Genomic DNA, 23,651 nt, shown 5'->3' on the forward strand with positions numbered 1-23,651 from the left:
CTGTGATTTCTCATAATAGTCATAGTCATAGTCATACTTTATTGATCCCAGGGGAAATTGATTTTCGTAAGAAAAGGAATATGGTGGCACATATGTACCTTAATAATCAAGTGACTTTGGAGGAATGGTTTCTTTGTGAAACTGGGGTGGACAGACACATGCACACCATCTGCCACAAGTGAGACTTCCCAGTGGCCAAAAATGATAATTCCCATTCTGACGTGTTGGCCCGTGGCCTGTTATTGTGCCAAGATGAGGCCATCTTCAGGGTCGAGGAGCAGCACCTTATATTCTGCTTGGCATCCACCAACCTGATGGCAAGAATATCAACTTCTCTTTCGAGAAACAAATCTTCCCCTTTCATCTATTCCCCACTCTGACCTTTTCCCTCTTACTCACCTGCCTATACTTCCTGCTGGGCCCCTTCCTCCATCCCTCCCTCCTATGGATCACTCTCCTTTCCTATCAGATTCCTTCGTTTCTAGCCCTTGACCTTTCCCACCCACCTGGCATCACCTATCACCTGGCAGCAGGCCTCTTTCCCCTCCCCTCATCTGTTCTAGAACATAGAAGAGTACAGTGTAGGATCAGGCAATTCAGCCCACAAGGTTGTGGTGAATCAACTAAAAAGCGTCCAAACTCTGATCCCTCCTACCTACACCATGTCCATATCCCGTCACCTTCCCTACATCCATGTGCCTATCCAAACGACTCTTAAAAGCCTCTAATGTATTTGCCTCCACTACCATACCAGGCAGCACATTCTAGGCATCCATGACTCACTGAGTACAAACCTTATCTCTCACATCCCCCTTGAACATCCCCTCTCTCACCTTCTGGTGTTAGACATTTTAACACTGGGAACAGATATTCTCTCATCGACGCTTCTCATAGTCTTACAAACCTCCATCAGATCTCCCCTCAGCTTCCAACACTTCAGAGAAAACAACCCAAGTTTATCCAGCCTCTTGTGATAGCACATGCCCTCTAAACGAGGCAGCATCCTGGTAAACCTCTTCTGCACTCTCTCCGAAGCTTCTACATCCTTCCTAGAGTGGAGCGACCAGAACTGTACACAATACCCCAGATGTGGCCAAACTAAAGTTTTATAAAGCTGCAACATAACCTTCTGACTTTTGAACTCAATGCCTTGACTAATAAAAGTAAACATCCCATAAGCCTTCTTAACCACATTATAGACCTGTGTAGCCACTTTCAAGGAGCTGTGAACTTGGATCCCAACACTGTTACGTCTCCTTGCACTTGCCCTCCTGAGGTGCAACATCACATATTCACCAAGGTTATGGCATCTTCCTCCACCCTTCTCAGTCCTAAAGAAGGGTCTCGGCCCAAAACATCAACTGTTTATTCATTTCTACAGATGCTGCCAGATCAGCATTTTGTGAGCGTTGCTTTGGACAGACCTAATGGTGAGTTGCGTTTTAGGAAGTTTGTAAAAGAGGAAGTCTTAAGGCAGAGGTGCTGTGATCATACTGAATGGCGGGCTAAGTGGCTTCTTCCTACTGTTACGTAGGGGTGTACTATGAGGGGTATAGATAGGGTGAATGCAGGCAGGCTTTTTCCACTGAGGTTGGGTGGGACTACAGCCAGAGGTCATGGGTTAAGGGTGAAAGGTGGGAAGTTTAAGGGGAACATGAGGGGAAACTTCTTCACTCAGAGTGTGGAATGAGCAGCCAACACGAGTGGAGCATGTGAGCTCGATTTCAACAATTAAGAGGGAGTTTGGATAGGTACATGAATAGTAGAGATATGGGGGCTATGTTACAGTGCAGGTCGATTAAAAGTAGGTGGTTTCAGAATAGACTAGATGGGCTGATGGGCTGGTCTCCGTATTGTAGATCTCTATGACTCCATGGGGAAGGGATAATGCTTTGAAGCATATTTTAGTGTATGATAGTAAGAAGAGGAATTTGTAATAATATAGGAGTTGCAGTTCATTGCTTTATGTGGGCGGGGCATGATGTGAAAGTCTGCAAAAGTTGTAAACTCAGCCAGCTCCCTCATGGGCCCCAGTCTCCCCAGAAGGCCATGCCCCAGAAAGGTCGGCATCCATCAGTAAGTGCCCACATCACCCATGTCAAGATGTACATTGGGTGTAATGGTTGGGGACTTATGTTACTTTGCGCATTTGGGGAATGCCAGTGATAGTGCGGATAAGTCTGAAAATATATAGTGTGGTACAGCGTGCATTAGTGTGTAAATATTACTTTGTGGGACGCCTGTGTTTGTAAATATCACTCTGTGGAATATGTGCTTTCGTGTGTAAATATTACTCAGTGGGGTAGGTGTATTAGTGTGTAAATGTGGCTGTGGGACATGTGCATTGGTGTGTAAGTGTGACTGCGAGGCTGGTGTGTAAACGTGACTCTGGGACTTGTGTATTAGTGTGTAAGTATTACTCTATAGGATGATCTGTTAGTGTGTACATATTAGTGTGCAGAGGCAGGTGTGTTGGTGTGTAAATGTGACCGGCACAGGTGTGTTGGTGTGTAAATGTGACTGGGACAGGTGTGTTGGTGTGTAAATGTAACTCTGGGATGTGTGTGTTAATGTGTAAAAATTGCTCTGTGAGATGGTGTGTTAGTGTGCAAATATTACTCTGGGGGCATATGTTGGTGCGTAAATGTGATTGTGGGATGGTGTGATAGTGTGTAAATGTGACTCTGGGATGGGTGTGTTAACATGTAAATATTATTCCGTGGGGCGGGTGTGTTAGAGTGCGAATATGAGTCTGTGGGATGGGTGTGTTGGTGTGTAAATGTCATTGTGGCACAGGTGTGTTGGTGTGTAAATGTGAGTCTGTGGGGTGTATGCTTTAGTGTGTAAATATTACTGTGGGATGTGTACATTAGTGTGTAAATGTGACTGCGGGATGGGTGCATTAATGTGTAAATATTATTGTGGGACGGTTGTGTTAGTGTGTAAATGTGACTTTGTGGGACATGGTGTTAGTGTGTAAATGTGACTGTGGGACAGGTGAATTAATGTGTGAATTTTATTGTGGGACGGGTGTGTTAGTGTGTAAATGTGAATCTGTGGGACGGGGGTGTTAGTATGTAAGTGTGACTGTGGGATGTGTAGGAATCTGTAGTTGTAATGGTCACTGACGCTGGCTCAGTCAATGTGGGGAATTGCTGTTGTGTTACGAGAGCAGTCACAAATCATTCCTTTAGCTGCGTTCACTTTGATTACTAAGGTTGCTGTTAGCTTGAACTGCATAGTTTACGGGAGCGGCACTGTGGCACAATTACTTTCTGTTTCCAGAAATTGTGCCTGTAATTTTTGTTGTAATTTTCCATATTTGGAATTGTTGCTGGGATCGGAGCGAAGGGGAGGGATGTAGGAGGGAAGATTTGGTGGGGTTTGCAGTAGACTCCTGCCAGAAGCTGTAGAGTGTGCAACCCTGGGGCTTTGAGGTTTGGAGGACACATTTCTGCTCGCTGCCTCTCGGCCCCGTCTCACTGTAAGTTCAACAACTCTTTCGATTTGACTTCAGTAGAAGAGAAAACCTGAAAAGTATAATTCTTAAAGAGGGCAGGGAAGGCAGGTTCATACAGGAACTGAAAGTGCGGTTGAACAAGCACTGGGCCAGAAATGGCTGGTCTGCTTATTGAACTGGGTGGTGCCCTTGAGATTATGACAGTATTCTGTGTTCTTTAACAGTCTGTCTGTTAACTCCTTTGTCACCACGATGTTTTGGATGCACAAGAAGTGCTTAATGCCTTATGTTGTTTCAGTAAAGTCTGTCTAATGGAAACTTATCAAATATTGAAAGGCTGAAGTAGAGTGGTTGTGGAGAGGCTGTTTCCTATAGTGGGAGAGTCTTGGACCAGAAGGCACAGCCTTAGAAGAGAATGACGTCCATTAGAATAGAGATGAGGTAGAACTTCTTTAGCCGGAGGGTAATGAATCTATGGAGGTCGGCCAAGTCACTGAATATATTTAAGGCAGAGGTTGATAGGTTCTTGATGAGTCAGGGCATCAAAGGTGACAAGGAGAAGTCAGGAGAATAGGTTTGAGAGGGATTATACATCGGCCCTGATGAAATAGACTCGATGGGCCGAATGGCCCGATTCTGCTCTTATGTCTTATCGTCTTATGCTCAGCACTTGGTCATTGTGTCTGTGCCCCCACACTAACCGTTATCGTAACTGTGCCAGTCATGCATAGACTTTTGTTAGACTGAATAAATACATAAGTACAAAACGACTAGTCAATGGGTTAAACCAATTAGGGGAAGAAGATGTAGTAACAGAGATAAAATGTGAAGCTAAGATCGTAAATTTGTATTTGCCTCTGTATTCAGTTGCAATCAGAATCAGGCTTAATATCACTGGTATATGTCGTGAAATGTAATTGTTTTGCAGCAGCAGTACATTGCAATGCAGAATAAAAAACTAAATTACAATAAGAAATACATATTAACCATTAAAGTAAGTAAGTAGTGCAAAAGAGAGCACAAATACATACTGAGGAAGTGCACATGGGTTTATTGTCCTTTCAGAAATCTGATGGCAGAAGGGAAGAAGGGGTTCCTGAAACGTTGAGTATGTGTCTTCAGGCTCCTGTACCTCTTCCTTGATGGTAGCAATGAGAAGAGGACATGTCCTGGGTGATGGAATATTTTGCCATTGTGACAGCCGAAGAAGAAATAATTATATTGTTAGAAGGAATACAATAGCAAATGAAAAAAGTATTTGGAGGAAACTACAGGTCTGAGGTAGGTTGCTTACACAGAGAGTAGTGGGGGCATGGCCAGGGCTGCTGGTAGGAGCAGGTACATCAGGGACATTTAAGAGTCTCTTAGATAGGCATGTGGATGAATGAAAAATGGAGCACTGTGTACAAGAGAAGGAAAAAGTGCCAGGTAAACTCAAGGATCTTAAGGTGGATAAGTCACCTGGGCCAGATGGTCTACATCCTAGAGTCCTGAGAGAGGTTGCTGAAGGGATAACAGATGCATTGGTCATGATCTTTCAAGAATCACTTGATTTTGGCATGGTTCTGGAGGACTGGAAAATAGCAAATGTTACTCCACTCTTAAGAAGGGAGGAAGGCAAAAGAAAGGAAATTATGGGGCAGATAGCCTAACCCCCGTGGTTGGGAAAGTGTTGGTGTCTATTATTAAGGATAAGGTTTTCGGGTACTTGGAGACTAATGATAAAATAAGTCAAAACCATCATTCTGTAAAGGGAAATTTTGTCTGACAAATCTGTTAAAGTTCTTTGCGGCATTTTCTTAAATTTTTAGAATGCATCTGATAATGTGCCACATGTGAGGCTGCTTAACAAGATAAAATGCTGTGGTGTTAAAGGAAAGATACTGGCATGGATAGAGGAAGTAAGGAAGCAGGGCAGACAAAGGAGAGGCATTGGATGTCACTTAGATTTTCAGAAGGCAGGCGCCTCGCTTGAGGCTCCTTAATAAGATAAAATCCTATGGTTTTACATGAAAGTTACTGGCATGGATAGAGGAATGGCTGACAGGCAGGGGATAGTGAGTGGGAATAAAAGGGCCCTTTTCTGGTTGACTGCCAGTGACTAGTGGTGTTCCTCAGGGGTCAGTATTGGGACCGCTACCTTTCACATTGTTTATCAATGATTTAGATAATGGAATTGATGGCTTTGTGGCAAAATTTGCAGATGATATGAAGATAGGTGGAGGGGTAGGTAGTGCTGAGGAAGCAATGTGCTTATAGCAGGACTTAGACAAATTGGAAGAATGGGCAAAAAGGGTGTCAAATGGAATACAGTGTTGGGAAATGTATGATAATGCATTTTGGTAAAAGGAACAGTAGTTGGACTATTATCTAAAATTCAAATATCAGAGGTTCAAAGGGACTTAGGAGCCATCATACAAGATTCCCAGAAGGTTAATTTACTGGTTGAGCCTGTGGTAAAGAAGGCAAATGCAATGTTGGCATTTATTTCAAGGGGGATAGAATATAAAAGCACGGAGATAATGCTGAGCCTTTATAAGACACTAGTCAGGCCGCACTTGGAGTATTGTCAACAGTTGGGCCCCATTTCAGAAACAATGTGTTGTCATTGGAGAGAGTCCAGAGGAGGTTCATGAGGATGTGTAACATATGAGGAGCATTTGGCAGCTTTGGGCCTGTACTCACTGGAATTTAGAAGAACGCATGAGGATCTCATTGAAACCGACCAAATGTTGAAAGGATTAGATATGGTGGATATGGAGAAGACGTTTCCTCTGTTGTGGGTATCTAGAACTCGAATGCGCAGCCTCAAAATTGAGGGGTGACCTTTTAGATCAGAGTTAAGGAGGAATTTTTTTTTTAGCCAGAGAGTAGTGAATCTGTGGAATGATTTGCCACGGACTGCAGTGGAGGCCAAGTCCATGTGTATATTTAAAGCAGAAATTGATAGTTTCCTGATTGGTCAGGACATCAAAGGATATGGCGAGAAGGCAGGTGTATGGGGTTGAGTGGGATCCGGGATCAGCCATGGTGGAATTGCAAAGCAGACGCGATGGGCTGAATGGCGTAATCCTGCTTCTATGTCTTATGGTTTTATGGATTAGATTGATCTTGGAAGTGGATTGAATAGTCAGCAGGACTGAAGGGCCTATACTGTGCTGTACTGTTCAATATTCTGTACACAGTTGTAGATGCTCAAGGTAGCAGAATCAACTGATAAGGGTGGGTGCAGAGTACTGCAGATGCTGGAATTCCTTGGGGCAGTGGAGAGTGAAGCAGAGTTAATCGTCTTTCATCAAAATCAGGAAAAGTTGGAGATTATAAAGATGAGATTCTGCAATTCTGAAAATCCAGAGCAGCACACACAAAATGCTGGAGGAACTCCTTCATAAACTGGAGATTACATAAGTTTAAATAAGCTTCATAAGCCAAGGGGTTATATAGCATGGAAACGGGCTGTTCAGCGCTACAGGTCAAAGCCCCCAACTTCATGATGGGTGGGGGCGGGGCGGGGTAACAATGGAGTGACTCCTGACTGGTTATTTTGTGAAGGAAGGCTGGAAACTGCCAGAATTGTTCATCTTCCTCGGATGTACAGCGGTATGCAAAAGTTTAGGCACCCTGGTCAAAATTTCTGTTACTGTGAATAGCTAAGCGAGTAAAAGATGACCAGATTTCCAAAAGGCATAAGGTTAAAGATGACACATTTCTTTCATATTTTAAGCAAGATTACTTTTTTATTTCCATCTTTTACAGTTTCAAAGTAACAAAAAAGGAAAAGGGCCTGAAGCAAAAGTTTGGGCACCCTGCATGATCAGTACTTAGTAACACCCCCTTTGGCAAGTATCACAGCTTGTAATTGCTTTCTGTAGCCAGCTAAGAGTCTTTCAATTCTTGTTTGGAGGATTTTCACCCATTCTTCCTTGCAAAAGGCTTCTAGTTCTGTGAGATTCTTGGGCCGTCTTGCAAGGACTGGTCTTTTGAGGTCTATCCACAGATTTTCGATGATGTTGGGGGACTGTGAGGGCCATGGCAAACCCTTCAGCTTGCGCCTCTTGAGGTAGTCCATTGTGGATTTTGAGGTGTGTTTAGGTTCATTATCCTGTTGTAGAAGCCATCCTCTTTTCATCTTCAGCTTTTTTACAGATGGTGTGATGTTTGCTTCCAGAATTTGCTGGTATTTAATTGAATTCATTCTTCCCCCTACCAGTAAATGTTCCCCATGCCACTGGCTGCAACACAAGCCCAAAGCATGATTGATCCATCCCCGTGCTTAACAGTTGGAAAGGTGTTCTTTTCATGAAATTCTGCACCCTTTTTTCTCCAAACATACCTTTGCTCATTGCGGCCAAAAAGTTCTATTTTAACTTCATCAGTCCACAAGACTTGTTTCCAAAATGCATCAGGTTTGTTTAGATGTTCCTTTGCAAACTTCTGAATTTTGTGGTGAGGGCGCAGGAAAGGTTTTCTTCTGATGACTCTTCCGTGCAGGTCATATTTGTACAGGTGTCGCTGCACAGTAGAACAGTGCACCTCCACTCCAGAGTCTGCTAAATCTTCCTGAAGGTCTTTTGCAGTCAAACATGGGTTTTGATTTGCCTTCCTAGCAATCCTACGAGCAGTTCTCTTGGAAAGTTTTCGGTCTTCCAGACCTCAACTTGACCTCCACCATTCCTGTTAACTGCCATTTCTTAATTACATTACGAACTGAGGAAACGGCTACCTGAAAACGCTTTGCTATCTTCTTATAGCTTTCTCTGCTTTGTGGGCATCATTTATTTTAATTTTCAGAGTGCTAAGCAGCTGCTTAGAGGAGCCTATGGCTGCTGATTGTTGGGACAAGGTTTGAGGAGTCAGGGTATTTATAAAGCTTTGAAATTTGCATCACGTGGCCTTTCCTAACGATTACTGTGAACAAGCCATAGCCCTAACAAGCTAATTAAGGTCTGAGACCTTGGTAAAAGTTATCTGAAAGCTCAGATCTCTTGAGGTGCCCAGATTTTTGCATGGTGCTCCTTTTTTTTCCCACTCTAAAATTATACAAAACAAAATAATACACTAATCTTGCTTGAATGTTGAAAAGAATGTTTCAAGTTTAACTTAATGACTTTTGGAGATCAGTTCATCTTCTACTCAGTTAACTATTTACAGTAGCAGAAATTTTGACTGGGGTGTCCAAACTTTTGCATGCCACTATATCTATCCGATTGAGCTCTGGGGAGTGTTGTAAAATAGAGGGACATAGTACAAGTACATGGATTGTATGGTGCGGAAGCTGCAAGGCATCGGACCTCAAGACTGTCAGAAGATCGTAAAAAAGCGCTCTCCCTTCCCCCTATTTATGACACTTACTGGGAGCGTTGCAGATGAAGGGCTGGGAGCATTGTTGAGGATCCCTACCACCCATCCCACAATCTCTTTGACCCACTGCCATCAGGAAGAAGGTACAGGAATCTCAGGACTAGGACTGTCAGAGTGGGTAACAGCTTCTTCCCTCAGACTGTGAGACTAATGAATACCCTGCCACCACCGAGGTCTTGTCATTAGGACAGTGAGCAGTTTACTGTTTAACTGTTTACCTGTGCTGCGTGCTACATGCGTTTTGAATAATTTTTTAATGTATTTATGGTAATATTTATGTGCTGTGTAATATATGTTTTGTGGGTGCACTCTGGTTCAAAGGAACTTTGTCTTGTTTGGTACAGTCAGATGACAATAAACCTGAGCTTGAAGTTGATTCCCTGAAGGTGGTGTCACAGGTAGATAGGGTGGTGAAGAAGCACTTTGACATACTGACCTTCATCATCAGGGCCTTGGTGAGCCTGCATTTGGAATGTAGTGTGTAGTTCTGATGACCCGGTTATTAGGAAGGCATCCATGAAGCAGGAAAGGGTATAGAGGAGATGTAGAAGGATGTTGCTGGTACTCAAGGGACTGAGTTATGGTCAGAAGTTGAGCAGATTGGGACTTGTTCATTGAGAATGAGGTGGGATTTAAGGTAAAGGCATCCGTTAGTCTTGCAAGACCATAGATCTGCGCCTGGAAAGTCTTCACTCTCCAGGGCACAGGCCTGGGCAAGGTTGTATGGAAGACCAGCAGCTGCCCATACTGCAAGTCTCCCCTCTCCACGACACCAATGTTGTCCAAGGGAAGGGCATTAGGACCCATACAGCTTGGCACCAGTGTCGTCGCAGAGCAGTGTGTGATTAAGTGCCTTGCTCAAGGACACAACACGTTGCCTTGGCTGGGGCTGGAACTCACGACCTTCAGGTCGCTAGTCCAATGCCTTAACCATTTGGCCATGTGCCCACACTAATAGAAGTGTTATAAAGTCAAGAGGGGCAGAGAGAGGATGAATATAAGAACTTCTAAAAACCAAGTGGTTTCAAGAATTAAAGTTGAAAGTAAATTTATTATCCAAGTACATATAGTATATGTCACTGTATGCAACCCTGTGATTCATTTTCTTGTCGGTATTCTCAAGAAACACAAGGGGGCTGTGTTTCATATTTCTGGGATCATTGGGATATCTTCTGGGGAAGGCATGACCTTTTCAAAAGGGATGGGTTTCACCCGAACCTGAGGGAGTCAATATCCTTGCGGGAAGGTTTGCTGGAGCTGTTGGGAATAGTTTAAACTAATTTGGCAGAGTTATAGGAACCAGAGTGATAGGCCTGAGGATGGGGCAATTGGTTTACAAACAGAGGCAGTGTGTAGTGAGACTGTGAGGAAGGACAGGCAGATGATAGAGCAAAATTGTAGTCAGTGAGATGAGCTGAAGTATAATGGGGGACAATATCGAAAAGAGTGGTGAATACAAGACTGAAGGTTTTATACTTGAATGCATGAAGTACGTGGAATAAGGTAGATGATTTTGTAGTGCAGTTAAAGATAAGCAGGTATGATGTCATGGGGCATTGCTGAGTTGTGGCTGAAAGAAGATCATAGTTTGGAGCTTAATATCCAAGGTTACACCTTGTATCGAAAAGACAGGCAGTATGCAGAGGGGTTGGGGTGGCCCTTGGGTAAAAAAATAAAATCAGATCCTTAGAAAGAGGCAACATAGGATCGGAAGGTGTAGAATCCTTGTGGTAGAGTTAAAAAATTATAAGGGTAAGAAGACCCTGATTATAGTTATATACAGGCCTCCGAACAGTATTCAGGATGTGGGATATAAATTATAATGGGAGATAGAAATGGCATGTCAAAAGAGCAATGTTACAATATGCATGGGTGATTTCAATATGCAGTTAGGTTGGTGCTGGAGAGAAGTTATAGAACGCCTATGAAATGGCTGTTTGGAGGAGCTTGTGGTTGAACCCACTGGGGGATTGGTAATTCTGGATTAGGTGGTATGATTAGGAAGTTTAAGGTAAAGGAACCCTTTGGAAGCACTGATCATAATATGACAGAATTCAACCTGCAGTTTGAAAAAGAGAAGCTAAAATCGGTTGTATCCGTATTACAGTGGAGTAAAGGGAATTACAGAGACATGAGCGAGGACCTGGCCAAAGTTGATTGGAAGGGGTCACTAGCAGGGATGATGGTAGAACAGCAATGGCTGGAGTTTTTGGGAGCAATTTGGAAGATGCAAGAAAGATACATTCCAAAGATGAAGTATTTTAAAGGGAGAATGAGGCAAACATGTCTGAACAGGGAAGTCAAAAACAACATGAAAGCAAAAGAGAGGCTATATAATATAGCAAAAATTAGTGGGAAAGTTGAGAATTGGGAAGCCTCTAAAAGCAAAAGAAAGCAACTAAAAATGCCATAAAGAGGGAAAAGATGAAATACGAAGGTAAGCCAGCCAATAATAACAAAGAGGATACCAGAAATATTTTCAGATATATAAAGAGTAAAAGAGAGATGAGAGTGGATATCAGATGGCTGGAAAATTACGTTGGAAAGGTAGTAATGGGGGACAAAGGAATAGCAGATGAATTTAATAAGCTTCGTCAGTCTTCACTGGGAAAGACACTAACAGAATGCCGGAAATGTGATAGTGTCGTGGCACAGAAGTGAGTGTCATTGCTGTTACTAGGGAGAAGATGCCCAGGAAGCTGAAAGGTCTGAAGGACCTCCTCCCTGGTGGTATCAGTGAGAAGAGGGCATCCTGGGTGATGGGGGCCTTAATGATAGATGCTGCCGTCTTAAGGAGGAGGCACCTTTTGAAGATGTCCTTGATGCTGGGAAGGCTAGTACCCATGATGGAGCTGGCTGAGCTTATAACTCAAACCAATTTCAAAGATTAAACTATATTTATTATCAAAGGATGTATAAGCATATATAACTGTGAGATTTATCTTCTTGCAGTCAGCCACAAAACCAAGAAACACAATTGAACCTGCATAAATCCCCACACAATAAAGGCCAACAAGCATGCAATGTGCCAAAAAAGAACAAATTCTGCAAACAATAAAAAAGTCATAGAACACTACAACACAGAAACAGACTGTTCAATCCATCCAGTCTGTGTTGAACTGCTAATCTGCCTTGTCCCATTGATCTGCATCCTCTCCTCTCCCATCCATGCATCTATCCAAACTTCTCTTAAATATGAAAATCAATTCTACATCTACTACTTGTGCTGGCAGATCATTTCACACTCTCATTACTGTCTCAGTGAAGAAGTTACCCCTCATGTTCTCCTTAAACATTTCACTTTTCACCCTTAACCATGACCTCGAGGTGTAGTCTCACTCAACCGCAGTGGAAAATGCCTGCTTGCATTTAACCTTATACCCCTCATAATTTTGTATATCTCTATCAAATATTCCCTCAATTTTCTACGTTTCAAGGAATAAAGTCCTAAACTATTCAACCCTTCCTTATATCTCAGGTCTTCCAGTCCCGGCAACATCCTTGTAAATCTTCTCTGTACTTTTTCAATTTTATTTACTGTATACCTTTCCTGTAGGTAGGTGACCAAAACTGCACAAAATACTCCAAATTAGGCTTCACCAACATCTTATAAAATTTCAGCATAGCATCCCATCTTCTGTACTGAATATATTGATTAATGAAGAAAGCTTTATTTACGGACCTATTCACCTGTGACACCTCTTCCAATGAATTATGGACTTTATTCCCAGATCCCTTTGTCCTAGCGCATTCTTCAGTTCACTGTGTAAGACCTTTTCTGGTTGGTCCTACTGAAGTTCAACACCTCACACTTGTCTGCATTAAATTCCATCTGCCATTTTTCAGCTCATTGTTCCAGCTGATCCAGATCCCACTGCAAGCTCTGATAGTCTTTCTCACTGGCCACTACACATGCAGTTGTGGTGTCATCCACAAATGAACGGATAGTACACGGAACACGAACTGCAGAGTCTAAAAGTGAGTTCACAACCATGAACCTTCATTGGTTGAAGACCATCCTTCCCAGCTTCAACAGTCTCAACTTGGAGATGTCATTCTTCATCCCTGGAGCCAATCCAGTAGCTCTTTCTGCACTCACTTCAGGACCTTGATGTCCCTGGTATAGCTGTTGTCTGTCCACTGTACGGTTTGGAAACAGTTTCCCTCTCTCTGTACACAGTGCAGTTCTTTGTGAATCCCACGATCCCATATACTTTACTAGCCATACTCTCTCAACATGCTTCCTCACTTCTAAGGATTTTCCTATGTATGTTCCCAGGTCAGATTATGTGGTCACCAACCATTTTAATTCTTATCCCCATCCCCATTCCCATTCTGACATGTCAGTCCATGGCTGGTCTTCTGCCACAGTGAGGCCACTCTCAGGTTGGAGGAGCAATACTTCATTTTCCATCTAGGTGACTTCCAGCCTGATGGCTTAAACATTGATTTCTCCAACTTCTGGTAATTTTTTCTCCCTAGTCCTTCCCTCTTCCTACTCTGGCTTCTTTCTTCTTCGCCTCGCCTGCCAATCACCTCCCCCTGCTGCTCCTCTTCCTTTCTTTTAATCCCATGCTCCACTCTCCTCCTCTATCAGATTCCTTCTTCTCCAGCCCTTTACCTTTTCCACCTACCAATTCCTGGCTTCTTACTTTATCCCCCCTCCCCCACCCCCTCTCATCTTCTAGCTTGTCCTCCTCCTGCTCCTGCACCTCCTTATTCTGACATCTTCCCCTACCTTTCCAATCCTGATGAAGGGTCTCGGCTTGAAACGTCGACCGTTATTCATTTTCGCAGATGCTGAGTTCCTCCTGCATTTTGTGTGTGTTGCAAAAGCCACTGAATTTCTGTTTATTGATCGACAGGATAATATGGCGATGCCAGCATTTACTGCCATTTATTGGGTACAGAGAGTACTATTTAATTGTGTGTAATTGACACAAAACTTGTCAGGACACTAAATAGTGTGTTTGAAGCTAGGAGGATTCAAGGGGACAGGAGTAACTGGAGGCACTGTCTGTTTAATGCAGGCATGAAGAGGTAGTGCAATTCAGATAGCTCTGTTTTATGCGCCTGAGTGCGTTAGTGAGGAATATTTGAACAGGGCAGGGCAAGTTGGCAAGGTTGTTGAGATAATGTGTGTTATATTTATCTGTGTAAATAGGGGCGGTGAATACAGAAACAGAAAAGATAAGCAAACCTTTACAAGACATTGCTGACTGTTGCAGGAAACATAAGGTTGTTGTACTAGGTGATTTTAATTTTCCACATATTGACTGGGAATACCATTCTGTGGAAGGACTAGATGGGATAGAGTTTGTCAAACGTGTTCAGGAAAGTTTCTTTCATCAGTTTGTAGAAGTCCCAATGAGAGCACATACGATACTGGATCTGCTAGTAGGGAATGAGGCAGAGCAGGTGACAGAAGTTTGAGTAGGGCGACACTTTGCATCTAGTGATCACAATCTCATTAGTTTCAAAGTAATTATGCAAAAAGATAGGTCTGGTCTGCGGGTTGAGATTTCTAAATTGGAGAATGGACGGTTTTGATGGTATCAGAAATGATCTGGCAACTGTGGATTGGGTAGGTCATGTCTAACCAATCTTATAGAGTTTTTTTGAGGAAATTACCAGAGAGGTGAATGAAGGCAAGGCAGTGGATGTTGTCTACATAGACTTTTGCAAGGTGTTTGACAAGCTCCCATATAGGAGGTTGGTCAAGAAGATTCAGTTACTTGGCATTCAAGGTAAGGTAGTAGACTGGATTAGACATTGGCTTGGTGGGAGAAGCCAGAGTGGTAGTAGATGGTTGCCTCTCTGATTGGGGGCCTCTGACTAGTGGAATGCCGCAAATATTGGTTCTAGGTCCTTTGTTGTATGCCATCTATATCAATGATCTGGATGATAATGTGACTAACTGCATCAGCAAATTTGTGGCTGTAGCGATAAGTGAGGAAGGCTATCATGCCTTGCAGGGGATTTGGACCAGCTGGAAAAATTGGCTGAAAAATGGCAGATAGAATTTAATGTAGACAAGTGCGAGGTGTTCCACTTTGGTAGGATTAATCAGGGTACTGTAGGTCTTATACAGTGAATGGTAGGGCACTGAGGAGTGTGGAAGAACAAAGGGATCTGGGAATACAGGTCCATAATTCTTTGAAAGTGACATTAGTCATAATCATAGTTATAGTCATACTTTATTGATCCCGGGGGAAATTGGTTTTCGTTACAGTTGCACCATAAATAATAAATAGTATAAAACCATAAATAGTTAAATAGTAATATGTAAATTATGCCAGGAAATAAGTCCAGGACCAGCCTATTGGCTCAGGGTGTCTGACCCTCCAAGGGAGGAGTTGTAAAGCTTGATGGCCACAGGCAGGAATGACTTCCTATGACTCTCTGTGTTGCATCTCGGTGGAATGAGTCTCTGGCTGAATGTACTCCTGTGCCTACCCAGTACATTATGTAGTGGATGGGAGACATTGTTCAAGATGGCATGCAACTTAGACAGCATCCTCTTTTCAGACACCGCCGTCAGAGAGTCCAGTTCCATCCCCACAACATCACTGGCCTTACGAATGAGTTTGTTGATTCTGTTGGTGTCTGCTACCCTCAGCCTGCTGCCCCAGCACACAACAGCAAACATGATAGCACTGGCCACCACAGACTCGTAGAACATCCTCAGCATTGTCCGGCAGATGTCAAAGGACCTCAGTCTCCTCAGGAAATAGAGACGGCTCTGACCCTTCTTGTAGACAGCCTCAGTGTTCTTTGACCAGTCCAGTTTATTGTCAATTCGTATCCCCAGGTATTTGTAATCTTCCACCATGTCCACACTGATCCCCTGGATGGAAACAGGGGTCACCGGTACCTTAGCTCTCCTCAGGTCTACCACCATCTCCTTAGTCTTTTTCACATTAAGCTGCAGATAATTCTGCTCACACCATGTGACTAAGTTTCCTACCGTAGCCCTGTACTCAGCCTCATCTCCCTTGCTAATGCATCCAACTATGGCAGAGTCATCCGAAAACTTCTGAAGATGACTTCAACTGTGCAGTAGTTGAAGTCTGAGGTGTAAATGGTGAAGAGAAAGGGAGATAGATACGGTGGCCAAGAAATGTTTTGGCACATTAGTCTTCGTAAAACTATGTATTGAGTACAGGAGATGGGATGTTATGTTGACATTGTAAAAGACATTGGTGAAATCTAATTTGGAGTATTGTGTGCGGTTTTGGTCACTGACCTACAGGAGGATATAAACAATGTTGAAAGAGTACAGAGAAAATCTACAAGGGCATTGCCTGGTTATGAAAGGTTGAATAGGTTAGGACTGTATTCTTTTGAATGTAGAAGTTTGAGAGGAGATTTAATAGAGGTATACAAAATTTTGAGGGGTATAGATTGTGTAAATGCAAGCAGGTCTTTTCCACTGAGGTTGAGTGGACTACATTCAGAGGTCATGGGTTAAGGATGAAAGGTGAAATGTTTAGGGGGAACATGAGGATGAGGAGAGACTTCTTCACTCAGAGAGTGGTGAGAGTGTGGAATGAGCTTTCAGCATGAGTGGTGCATGCAAGCTCAATTTCAACATTTAAGAGAAGTTTGGGTAGGTACATGGATCGTAAGGGTACGGAGCGGTATGGTCCTGGTGCAGGTTGATGGGAGCAGGCAGTTTAAATAGTTTTGGCATGGAATAGTTGGACCAAAGGGCCTGTTTCTGTGCTGTACTTCTCTATGACTATGGTTCCAACTGATCTTGATTGGCCACTGCATCAAAGATTACGGGGAGAAGGTCGGGGAGTGGGGCTGAGGAGGAGAAAAAAGGATCAGCCGTGATTGAATAGTGGAGCAGACTCGATTGGCCAAATGGCTTAATTCTGTTCCTATGTCTTATGGTCTTATGATCTAAAGGATGTGGGGTGGGGGGAATCTCATTGAACCCTATCAATTAATGAAAAGCCTAGATATAGTGGTGTGGAGATAGAGTAGAGGAGGCCAGGACTAAAGAGAACAGCTCAGAATAGAGGAACATCCATTTAGGGCACTACTGTAGTGTAGTGGTTAGAATGATGTTATTGCAGCTCAGACATTGGAATTCAGAGTTAAATTCGAATGATAGCTGTAAGAAGTTTTTATGGTCTTCCCGAGGTACGGGTGCTCTGGTTTCTGGTCCAAAGACGTACTGGTTAGTAGTTAATTGGTCATTGTAAATTGTCCCCTGATTAGGCTCTGTTAAGTAGGAGGATGGTGGACAGTGTGGCTTGTTGTACCACTCAGAACCTTACTGAGGATTGAAAACCTTAGAGTGGATCTGGAGAGGATGTTTCCCATAGTGGGGAGTCTAGGATCAGAGGGCAATGCCGCAGAATAGAGGGACGTTCCTTTAGAACAGAGATGAGGAGGAATTATTTAGCAGAGATGTGGGTAGCGAATCTGTGGTAATTCATTGTCACAGGCAGCTCTAGAAGCCAAGTCATTTACAGTGGGGTTTGACAGGTTCTTGGTTAGACAGGGTGTCAAAGGTTACGGGGAAAAGGCAGGAGAATGGTGTTGAGAGAGATAGTATCTCAGCCATGATGAATTGGTGGAACAGACTCACTGGGCCAAATGGCCTAATTCTGCTCCTATGTTTTATGGTCTATAGATTTAGAGTCACAAAGTCATAGAAGAGTACTGCACAGAAACAAGCCCTTCAACCCATCTAGTCTGTGCTGAATCATTTCAGTGGCCATTTCTGGATGGCATAAATATATGAATTGGTAAACTGCAGAGGTTCCTCAGTCCCTTAAGTCTTTACCACAACAATAGGCTATTGCAACATCAGCTTTGCACTGCCAAGATAAAACACAGAACGTTACAACACAGTGTAGGCCTTCCAGCCTACGATGTTGTGCCAAACTATATGATACTACTCACGATCAATCAAACCCTTCCCCCCTATACAGCCCATAGCCCTCCATTTTTCTTACATCTATGTGCCTATCGAAGAATCTTTTACATCTTTTTAATGTATCTGCCTCTACATTACCTTGGCATTGCGTTCCACTCGCCCATCACTCTTTGTGCAAGAAACCACCCTGTGACATCCCTTTCCCCATGCTTTTCTCTGGTCCACTGCCACTCTAGGAAAAAGGTGGTGGCTCATTCTACAAACGTTTGTATGGCCTTACATCCCTCTATCAAGTCACATTTCATCCTCCTTGCCTGTAAAGAGAAAAGCCTGAGCTTGCTCAACCTTTCCTCATAAGACATGCTTTCTAATCCAGGCAGCATCATGGTAAATTTCTGCACCCTCTCTAAAGCTTCCACACCCTTCATAGAGATAGGACAACAAGAATATCTGTCAACAGGTTGCAGTGAACCATCTGAACTTTTTTCAGCGGATTAACATGGATCCTCAAAGAAGGAGACCAATGCTACCTGAGGTAGACTCAGAATTGGAATCAGTTTTCAAATCACCGATAAATGTCGTGAAATTCCAAACAAGAGAAAATCTGCAGATGCTGGAAATCCAAGCAACACACAGAAAATGCTGGAGGAACTCAGCAGGCCAGGATCACCTACGTTCCATCTGCCAGAAAAAGCGGGATCTCCCAGTGGCCACCTGTTTTAATTCCACTTCTCACTTCCATTCTGACATGTTGGTCCATAGTCTCCTCTACTGTCGCGGTGAGGTCACACTCAGGTTGGAGGAGCAACACCTTATATTCCATCTGGGTAGCCTCCAACCTGGTTTCAAAGGTACATTTAATGTCAGAGAAATGTATACAATAGACAACAGACAATAGGTGCAGGAGTAGGCCATTTGGCCCTTTGAGCCAGCACTGCCATTCACTGTGATCATGGCTGATCATCCACAATCAGTACCCCATTCCTGCCTTCTCCCCATATCCCTTGACTCCACTACCTTTAAGAGCTCTATCCATCCCTTTCTTGAAAGCATCCAGAGACTTGGCCTCGTCTGCCTTCTGGGGCAGAGCATTCCATATATCCACTACTCTCTGGGTGAAAAAGTTTTTCCTCAACTTTGTTCTAAATGGCCTACCCCTTATTCTTAAACTGTGGCCTCTGGTTCTGGACTCACCCATCAGTGGGAACATGCTTCCTGCCTCCAGAGTGTCCAATCCCTTAATAATCTTATATGTTTCAATCAGATCCCCTCTCATCCTTGTAAGTTCCAGCCCAGTTGCTCCAATCTTTCAACATATGACAGTCCCGCCAATATACATCCTGAAATGCTTTTTCTTCACAACCATCCATGAAAACAGAGGAGTGCCCCAAAAAAAGAACGACAGTTAAATGTTAGAACCCCGAAGTCCCGCCTAGCTCCCCTCCCTCCCGCACGTAAGCGGCAGCAGGCAATGATCCCCCTTCCCTCCAGTGGCAAAAAAAAATCATCGGCACCCATCACCGAGCACTCAAGCAAGAGGGAGACATAACAAACAACTCACCGGTTTACGATGTTAAAAGTCCGTTACACTGCTTTTCTCGAGCTCTATGCTCAAAGACCTTGAGTCTCTGGGCACACAGCCATAGATCTTCCGACTCCCCTGACAACACACGGATGGATTTCCTGCTGTGACACTGACCTTCAATCCGCCCGCCTCCAGAGCCCCGGGACCCTAGGCCTCCAAAGGCAAGTTGAACTCCGAGGCTGAGCCCTTGGTGTGCCGAACAACGGGCAGTAATGAAATTCAGAGAGGGGGTTCCATTCCCGCAACGAACTCCAGTGTGTAACTACAGGTCAGGGTCTTCAAAAGAACCATGAAAGGGAAAAATAGAGATATTAAGGACATTTAATATCCAAAACTACCCCACCCTCTCCTTTACTATTCCCCACTCCCATATCCCTCTCTCACCTTATCTCCTTACCTGCCCATCAAGTCCCTCTGGTGCCCCACCCCCTTTGCTTTCTTCCATGGCCTCTGTCCTTTCCTATCACATTCCCCCTTCTCCAGCCCTGTCCCTCTTTCACCAATCGACTTCCCAGCTTTTTACTTCACCTTTCTTCCCCCTTCCCGGTTTCACCTATCACCTTGTGATTCTCTCTCCCCTCCCCTCATCTTCTAACTCTGACTCCTCATCTTTTTTTTCTCCAGTCCTGCTAAAGGGTCTCGGCCTGAAACGTCGACTGTACTCTTTTCCATAGTTGCTGCCTGGCCTGCTGAGTTCCTCCAGCATTTTGTTGCTATGTCATGTAATTTGTTGTTTTGTGGCGGCAGTATGTTGCAAACATAATAATAGTAATTATAAATTGCAATAAGAAGTATGTATAAAAAAAGAAGAATTAAGTAAGTAGTGCAGAAGGAGAGGAGGAAATAGGCTGAGGAAGTGTTCAGGTGTTTAGTGTCTACTCTGAAGTCTGATGTCAGAGGGGAAGAAGCTATTCCTGAAATGTTGAGTGTGTGTCTTCAAGCTCCTGTACCACTTCCTCATTGTTAGTAATAAAAAAGGGGCATGTCCTGGGTGATGAGCTCTTTAATGACGGATGCTGCCTTTTTGAGGCATCACCTTTTGAAGGTGTCCTGTTCGCTGGGGCGGCTTGTGCTCATGACAGAGTTGGCTGAGTTTACAACTTCCTGTAACTTTTTTCAATCAAGTGCAGTGGGTGTTCCATACCAGATGGTGACGCAACCAGTTAGATTGTTCTCCACGGTACATCCATAGAAATTTGCAAGGGCCCTTGGTGACAAACTCAGTCTCTTCAAACTCCTAAAGAAATATAACTGCTGTCATACCTTCTTTCTAATTGCATCAAAATGTTGAGCCTAAGGTAAATCCGTAGAGATGTTGATGCCCAGGTACTTGAAACTGCTTACCCTTTCCACTGCTAATCCCTGGACGGGGACTGGTGTGTGTTCCCTATCCTGAAGTCCACAATCAGAACCACTGTACTGTGGGACTCAGAATGCATATGGCATGCTTGCCTTTCTCAATCACAGCATTGAATTGAAAAGTGAGGAAGTTATGTAGCAGCTTTATAAAACTCTAGTTCGGCTGCATCTGGAGTATTGCTTGTGTATCATGTAGACAGCTGTGATTCAACGTCCATGGTCGACCCTCAATCATTGTTTGGCCTAAAAAGATAGACAGACAATATCTCTTTCCCAGGGTTGAAACACTTACGGTGAGAGGAGCTAATTTCAAAGGAGATGTGAAGGGCAAGTTTTCTACACGGAGAGTGGTGGGTATCTGGGGTGGTGGTAGAGGCAGATACATTAGAGACTTTTAAACATGTTTAGATAGGCTCATTAATGTCAGGAAAATGGAAGAATAGGGACATCATGTAGGCAGAAGAGATCAGTTTAGTTGGCTATTTGATTACTAACTTAATTGGTTTGGCACAACATTATGGCCTGAAGGGACTGTTCTGTAAAAGCTTTTATAGATATGTGAAAAGGAAAAGACTGGTAAAGACAAATGTAGGTCCCCTGCAGACAGAAACAGGTGAATTGATTATGGGGAGCAAGGACATGGCAGACCAATTGAATAATTACTTTGGTTCTGTCTTCACTAAGGAGGACATAAATAATCTTCCAGAAATAGTAGGGGACAGAGGGTCCAGTGAGATGGAGGAACTGAGCGAAATACATGTTAGTAGGGAAGTGGTGTTAGGTAAATTGAAGGGATTGAAGGCAGATAAATCCTCAGGGCCAGATGGTCTGCATCCCAGGGTGCTTAAGGAAGTAGCCCAAGAAATAGTGGATGCATTAGTGATAATTTTTCAAAACTCGTTAGATTCTGGACTAGTTCCTGAGGATTGGAGGGTGGCTAATGTAACTCCACTTTTTAAAAAAGGAGGGAGAGAGAAACCGGGGAATTATTGACCGGTTAGCCTAACGTCGGTGGTGGGGAAACTGCTGGAGTCAGTTATCAAGGATGTGATAACAGCACATTTGGAAAGCGGTGAAATGATCGGACAAAGTCAGCATGGATTTGTGAAAGGAAAATCATGTCTGACGAATCTCATATAATTTTTTGAGGATGTAACTAGTAGAGTGGATAGGGGAGAATCAGTGGATGTGGTATATTTGGATTTTCAGAAGGCTTTTGACAAGGTCCCACACAGGAGATTAGTGTGCAAACTTAAAGCACATGGTATTGGGGGTAAGGTATTGGTGTGGGTGGAGAGTTGGTTAGCAGACAGGAAGCAAAGAGTGAGAATAAACGGGACCTTTTCAGAGTGGCAGGCGGTGACTAGTGGGGTACCGCAAGGCTCAGTGCTGGGACCCCAGTTGTTTACAATATATATTAATGACTTGGATGAGGGAATTAAATGCAGCATCTCCAAGTTTGCGGATGACACGAAGCTGGGTGGCAGTGTTAGCTGTGAGGAGGATGCTAAGAGGATGCAGGGTGACTTGGATAGGTTGGGTGAGTGGGCAAATTCATGGCAGATGCAATTTAATGTGGATAAATGTGAAGTTATCCACTTTGGTGGCAAAAATAGGAAAACAGATTATTATCTGAATGGTGGCCGATTAGGAAAAGGGGAGGTGCAACGAGACCTGGGTGTCATTGTACACCAGTCATTGAAAGTGGGCATGCAGGTACAGCAGGCGGTGAAAAAGGCGAATGGTATGCTGGCATTTATAGTGAGAGGGTTCGAGTACAGGAGCAGGGAGGTACTACTGCAGTTGTACAAGGCCTTGGTGAGACCACACCTGGAGTATTGTGTGCAGTTTTGGTCCCCTAATCTGAGGAAAGACATTCTTGCCATAGAGGGAGTACAAAGAAGGTTCACCAGATTGATTCCTGGGATGGCAGGACTTTCATATGAAGAAAGACTGGATGAACTGGGCTTGTACTCGTTGGAATTTAGAAGATTGAGGGGGGATCTGATTGAAACGTATAAGATCCTAAAGGGATTGGACAGGCTAGATGCAGGAAGATTGTTCCCGATGTTGGGGAAGTCCAGAACGAGGGGTCACAGTTTGAGAATAGAGGGGAAGCCTTTTAGGACCGAGATTAGGAAAAACTTCTTCACACAGAGAGTGGTGAATCTGTGGAATTCTCTGCCACAGGAAACAGTTGAGGCCAGTTCATTGGCTATATTTAAGAGGGAGTTAGATATGGCCCTTGTGGCTACGGGGGTCAGGGGGTATGGAGGGAAGGCTGGGGCGGGGTTCTGAGTTGGATGATCAGCCGTGATCATAATAAATGGCGGTGCAGGCTTGTAGGGCCGAATGGCCTACTCCTGCACCTATTTTCTATGTTTCTATGTTTCTAAGTTCTATGTCTGGAAAGATCGACATAAAAGGACATTGAGTCAGGTTTTACAGGAACTTTTAGTGGGCAGTTGTTCATAAATGTGAAGACTGATTAGTGGGGATATGGTGAAAACATTGCAGTGTGGGTTTAATTCTAGCAATATTTGAGAGAAGCAGTACGCATGGAGCTGCTGAATGGCCCTGGGTCTGTGCCCAATGATTCTGTCAAAGTTCCACTGAATCTGTGCTTCCTCTGTCTTTCCAGGAGCACATTCCACATCGCAGCGTCTCGTCTTTTCGATGACCACTTATGGGAACATTCCACATTCCACGAACTCTTCTGAGAAACTTCCTTCCAATCTTGTTCTCTGTTATTCAATCATTCCTGACTTCAAAATTTCCATTTTTGTCCCTGAATGGGAACTTCGTGATTATGGTGCTCGCCAGTATTTGATGATCTCATTTTTGTTTGCATTTTTAAGAATTGTTTAATTTGGTATGCTTGATAGAATAGGTGGCAGTGGGCCAGAGAGGCCCACCAGGAAGTGGTTCCATGATACAGTGATCCTCCATCACTTAACGTAAATATGTGAAAATATGTAAACAAACTGTTTACT

At 43.7% G+C, this 23,651-nt stretch overlaps 1 protein-coding gene across 5 annotated transcripts in view; it reads left to right on the forward strand.

Moving 5' to 3' along the window:
- LOC140196126 (lipoma-preferred partner homolog) overlaps positions 1-23,651 on the forward strand; it is a 477,606-nt gene that overhangs the window by 17,102 nt on the left and 436,853 nt on the right. For 2 of the 5 annotated variants that reach the window (XM_072254857.1, XM_072254852.1), the window contains exon 1: positions 3,387-3,484. The exons of 2 other annotated variants lie outside the window; for them this stretch is intronic. The gene's annotated coding sequence lies outside the window, so the exon portion shown is untranslated. Of the gene's footprint in view, positions 1-3,382; positions 3,485-23,651 lie in introns of those variants that run through there. One more of the 5 variants, XM_072254855.1, reaches the window with a different exon arrangement.

This window comes from Mobula birostris, chromosome 4 (assembly GCF_030028105.1).
Source record: "Mobula birostris isolate sMobBir1 chromosome 4, sMobBir1.hap1, whole genome shotgun sequence".
NCBI lineage: Eukaryota > Metazoa > Chordata > Chondrichthyes > Myliobatiformes > Myliobatidae > Mobula > Mobula birostris.